Source organism: Leucoraja erinacea, chromosome 13, assembly GCF_028641065.1.
Source record: "Leucoraja erinacea ecotype New England chromosome 13, Leri_hhj_1, whole genome shotgun sequence".
Taxonomy (NCBI): Eukaryota; Metazoa; Chordata; class Chondrichthyes; order Rajiformes; family Rajidae; genus Leucoraja; species Leucoraja erinaceus.
In genome coordinates, this window is record NC_073389.1 from 25,050,296 (window position 1) to 25,056,463 (window position 6,168).

The following is a 6,168-nucleotide window of genomic DNA, read 5'->3' on the forward strand; positions in this document are numbered from 1 at the left end:
TTTCACAGTGAAAGTAGGGTTATTTTTGCTGTTGAGAGTTGGAGGAAACATTGTGACATTCTAGGTGTACTTACAGGGAAATTATGAGTCTTATAAACAATTCCATCATGCGCTTAAAGCTGCATTATATTATTATAATACAATTATAGACATTAACACATGCAGTTAGGCACCCACACATCCTAGAGAGATGCATTTAATTAAGATTTTAAATGTTGGAAAAAATTTCTGTTTCAGATAGCCTGCCAATCGCAATTAGACAGTCAGATGCAAGCTTATCAACATATGATATTAACAGTTTTACCTCCATTCACTGATGCTGCCTTACCATGAGTTTGTTTCATTTCAGATTTCTAGCACCCACAGTGTTTTTATGTCTCACAGTTCCAGCAATGACTGCCTTTTTTTTTTTTTATGTTTCCATTCATCTCTCAAGAGAGGTCAGCTGGGACCATCAAGCCTTCATTATCCTCTCTGAGCTGGCACCCTCACCGCGCATCTGTCATTCAGCCTCTTCTGGTTACCCACTTTCAGACATTCCTATTTGGTGTCCATTGTCTGCTACTTAAAACTTGATTGATTTCTAACTTTTCAGCATCTTGATGAAAGGTCATTAAACCAGAAACAGTAACCATCTCTCCCCCATTGCAAAAGCTGTTCTGACCTACTGCTGGATGTTTTTTGTAGCATTTTCTGATTTTATTCTTCAATCGCACCTAAACTCAAGGAACATCCCGAATGCCTGTCCTACCCACCCTACCCTGCCTCCCAACCACTACCAAATAACACCAATCCCTACTTCCGTTCTCTACTGACCACAGCACAGGCCCACATTAGGGTTGTAGCTTTCAAGCCTGATTTTAGCCTGTGAAGGAATACCAAGCGTTATATTTTCACATATGGCTATTGGACCAAACATATTCAGTGCAGGGCTCATAGCCAACAGTGTGATTGGTGACCAGCTGCTGCACTCATCTGGTACATCCTGAAGGAAAATTTGAATTTCCAGACATAAATCTGCATTGATACAAGCAACGTTGAACACCTTACTTTGCATTCCTAGGTTCTGAAACCAACAACATAATTCTAAAAGTTTCATTTTTTATTATACTGAAGAGGATCAGGCTTTCAAAAGAATATAATGCAGCTTTAATTTCTTTAATGCTAATGAAACAAACTAAAATAAAATGGAAAAAGGGAGAAAAGTTAATGTCACTCGGTCACAGTTTCACTTACATGCATAGAGGCCCATTGGGTGGAAGACAGCATGAAAAAATGTATAAGCATCATTGTTTAAGCACTGTTGCAACTGCATTGTTAAATTACAACCAAAATGTACAAAACACACAAAAACCCAAAGCAAATCAAATTTTATATTTCAAATAAAATGTGAAAGATTATTTCAGTATTCACAAAAGGCAACAAATACATCCACATTGCAAAAGTACTTAGCTACCTCTATGTAAATAAAATATGTGCCAGTTACTAGAATTTAATGAGTATACATCTTGATTTGGTTCTATGACTATGTACATTAATGTGCGTTCACAAAATATACTTATACACCAAAGGTCAATTTTAAGATGATTAAATCTGCAAAATGTACCAGAGAAAGTGTTTCAATTATTGCATAAAAAGATTATTTGTAGATTGTGATATTAGATCATGAGCTTTGATTCCATTAGTCGTCTCCCTTTTGCATGATCAGCAGTTGTGTGCAGTCAGAGACACAATACTTTCTGGTACATTTTAGGTAAACAAGGACTTCCGATGTAGAGCATTGGTTTAATCATTCAAAGCAAACAGAGACAAACATTTTAACGAGGGTAACTACTGTGGCTGAGCATTCCTGATTTTATGTCTTGGTGGCATAGGTCCCTGGACAGAGCAACACCTAATTGTTGTCCTGAATGATTGAAAGTAACTCTCACCAAAATACATAATCTGTCAGTCAAAATAAAGCGATGTTTCCCCGAAGGATAAGCTGATTTTACCACTATCGTTTATCATGACCACAGTTTGGAGTTTTAATTGGATTTTTGAAAGCAAAGACAACCTTGCAAATTACAAGATATAAATTTCTAATGAATTTAAGTTTACAATGGAATTCCTATTATATGCATAATCTTTGGGATGTCTGGTCACTTTCTAAACTCAAACCTTTTACTCCCCAAACTGTTTTGCATTCAGGTTTCTGTTTCTTTCTCAGCAAGGAAACGTTCTCCAATCGATGGTATTGTCTGTGACTTTAGTATGCTGCATCGTGAGAACAAGTTTTCTATGCCTTATTATAAATGTTAATATTTGTTATCTATAATCCTTGCACATTTGGACATGGCCATCCAAGCCATTGCTTTCAATCCCCCACCCTTGTTAGCCAGTTGAAAGGGTGTTTTTCTTGTGCAGGTTATATTGTCAAAAAGCCAGAACCAGCTAGATCATGGCTTTATTAACAATCCTTCACCTACCTACATTCATACCCCCCATGATCTATCCTTACCCATAGTTTTCTTCACTAAGCACGCATCTTTGGCAATATCATATGAAGGAGGAGCTTCGAAGTTGACAACAGCTAACACATCTGTTGACTTATAAACTTGCTTTCTGCTTTCAGACTATTTATTCAAAACTGCAATCATGAATGATGTCCCAATTTCCTCCAGAATGAAAAGCTAATATCTTCAGCTCTTTTACAGCTTTCCTGACTAGTCTTGATAACACTGTTTACACCAATGGATTCTAATGAACTCTGAACCAATATTCTGATCCCGTTTGCCTTTCACCACAAAGAATATCTACCTTACTAAAACATCTAACAGTTTTTCTTTCTACCACAAATCCATCTCAGAAACATTAATCTCAACTTTTGTTACCTCATGACTTATAAGGTCTCTGATGCTTTGCTCTCCTCAATCTGCAACTTAATTATGCTCCAGCATGGGTTTATGTAAAAGAGTCAATGTAGGGCTTTGGGCAAGTGAGAAGGACTAAGAGGTAGGGCTACAAGGAAGTAAAAATGAAGGGGAATGGGACATGGGCATTGCCAACATCTGTAGTTTTTGGTCTTTCTTATTTGATTAGTTTGCTTGGAGCAAGCACAGACTTGATGGGCCAAATGGCTGCCTTGTGCATCACAGTGAGTCGCATAACGAGAACCCAGAACCCACATTTGCTGAAACGTGCATTATAGAGTGCACCGGGAACAATTACGTTGAAATTTTATGGGAATCACATTTTTTGTTCATACCCTGAGGAAAAGGATGGTGGCTGATGGAAATATCTACATGTTGAGCTTTGTAAAAAGCTAATTTTTAAGGGATTAGGTGTAATAGCAGCAGCCTCGATGAGAAAGAATTTTTTTTTTGGCAAGGGAATTGAACTTGGACTTTGCAGACGACATAGCTCTCCTTTGTCACACACACAGATACAAATGCAGGAGAAGACGGACAGACCTCTCACAAGGTGCACAAACTTGGTCTTACACCCAATACGCAAAGACACATGTGAGAGGATCGCACTCCAAAACCAGCAACTCCTATCCTTTAGCACCAGCACTGCTCTAGAGGAGGTAGAACATTCACATACCTAGGCAGTAATGTGGACATCACCGGCCGGAGGGGCAGAAGCAGACATAAAAGTAGTAGAATCAATCAGGCCTAGGGAGGTGTTTAAGTATGCTCAGGAGATCGGGGAGCTCAAAACACATCTCAATCAACACCAAAATACGCATATTTTAACTCAAATGTGAAACAGGTGATGCTGTATGGATCAGAGACATGGAAAACAAACAAAAACACACTACAAACAGGCTGCACAAATTCATAATCACTCTGCCTTAGGAGAATATCTAAACAGTCTGGTGTAGAGGGACAAAGTAAGCAATGTGGACCTTTGGAAAAACAAGGGACAAGCCAGGAAGCCCATTGACGTACAAAATTCGAAGGAGGCGGAAAATGGAAGTTTGGAATATGGAACACAACCCTCAAGGAAACCTGCCACAAAACATCACCTGGCACGACCAGGAAAAAATTTCCCTCCGCCGAAAAAAGGAACAATCGGCGACAGACAAGTATGAGAGCGGGCCCTCAACAGGGGAGATCTCTAAAGAAATGCCAACCACATTGAGTGAGGTGGAGGACATTGTCAATGGCACTATGCTCCCTAGAGGATCAAAGGGTTAAAGAAGTAGAAAGAAGGAATTAAGACCACAGTTTTCTCTGTCAGATAACACAGAGGCTTCGGAGAATTCAGCCCAACTATCCAGGAACGTGGTTGTAGAGATTACAAACAATGCAGAGGAATCATGATGATTTCAAGGAAAAAATGGCGGACCTGCTATTGCTATAAATAGTAAGCTTCAGAGTTTTATAAAGTTTTAGTTATTAAACTCAACACTTAACTGTTTCCTGTTTTTTGCCCATCTATAGGGCAATAACAGCAGTTTAAAGAAAAAGTAATTAGCCTAATCTCCATTAGAAGGGGCATTTTAACCCTCTCTTCGCATAAAGGAAGATATTATTATAACAATAAGTATATCTAAGGGATCCGACACTATTGTTACATCAAGAAAACTCAGATAACAGGCAACGACATAGCCACGCCCCCACCCCGACGGAGACAGGAAGGGGGATGAAGGGACAAAAAGAGTCAGAGAGACACACCAGCGGCTTATGCCCCCCCTCCCCCCCCCTAGTCGAGGCGGCGCGACACACAAGGTCTGCACAAGAGAGCAAATAAACTCTCTGAATTTACAGAATTACATAGGTGGTCTGAATGGAAACAACCAAAAAGGGATTTAGATGAGATTGACATTAATGTTAGCTTTATTTCAACAGCTGGAAGTAATAGATTCTTAGAGCTCGAACAGAGTAAGTAAGCCCACCGCCACCCACACCATTCCTTCCCTTATGGTTGAATTCTGATTCCTTCTAGAAAACAGTAACCTACAAGGGGGGCGGCCACAGTGGGCGCAGCGGTAGTGTGAGTTGAGATTTTGCAGTACGGCCAGCCGACCCAGGTTCGATCCTGAACTATGGGTGTTGTCTGTAAGGCGTTTTAGATGTTCTCCATTGGAATCGAGTGGGTTTCCTTAGGCGTGGCTCAGTTTCTTCCCCACACGTCCAAAGACCTACAGGTTTGTACGGTAATTGGATGTCTGTAAATTTCCCTAGAAAAATTACGAGACTGGCACATTAACAAAACGCATTGGGCGATTCACCACTTTCCTTCATAGGAGGTAGAAGCTCGCCAGCGAAGTGTTACTCGAGGCGGGGGTTTGGAGTATGATTGCAGACACACTAATACCGGGGTTGCTCTGCCCTCTGAAATGGTGGAAGGATGTACTAAAATGCCTAGCCTTTCCAGTCTCCCCCGCTTACCAACACAATTCCGCTACTACGAACATGAATACTTTGTGTGTGATCCACAACTGAGAAACTAGGCGAACTAGCCACGGCAATATTTTAGATAGTGACACAGGCCATGTTTTGTTTGAATCGCTCACTGTTAACATTGTGGATAGTGGATGTGAACCCAGAAAGTGTTAGAACACACGAGGTACATAGTTTCTTTGTTTTTTTTTTTTTACATTGATTAGAACAAAATTATTTTGTTAATCGGATGGTTTTGATTTAATGCAAATATTATCAAATCAAAAGCCAGATGCAGTAAGAATTAAGAGACTTTGCAGTAATTGATGCTAGGTTTGGAATACCTGCATTGGTGTTTGCCAGAATATTTATCTTTGGATTGTCTTGTTTTTCGTCTTCCGCAAACCAGGTAACAGCTAGCCTGCCTGCCTCTTTGTTTTTGGTCTTTTCCATGGCTATACACGCAACACGCCGTTGTGTATACAAAAAACCGTCACAGTATCAGTGAGCTATGCAAAGCGCTGAAGCAAATTTATAGTACCTTTCAGACTTGCAACTATCGGTAGCATGAACATTTAACTGGTTAAAAACTCTTAGTTTTTCCAATCTTTGTGAGATCTTGTAAAAGCATTGCAGGAACTCAAATGTCTAAAAATTCACGATATACCCAGATGTTCAAAGACTCAATCATGGTCTGCTTTGTTACATTCAACTCGTAACCCTTCCGCCACAGCACTGGAACCATGCTGCAGGTATTTCACTTAGCCTATACCTTGTTCTTGTAAGAATTCAGACAAAG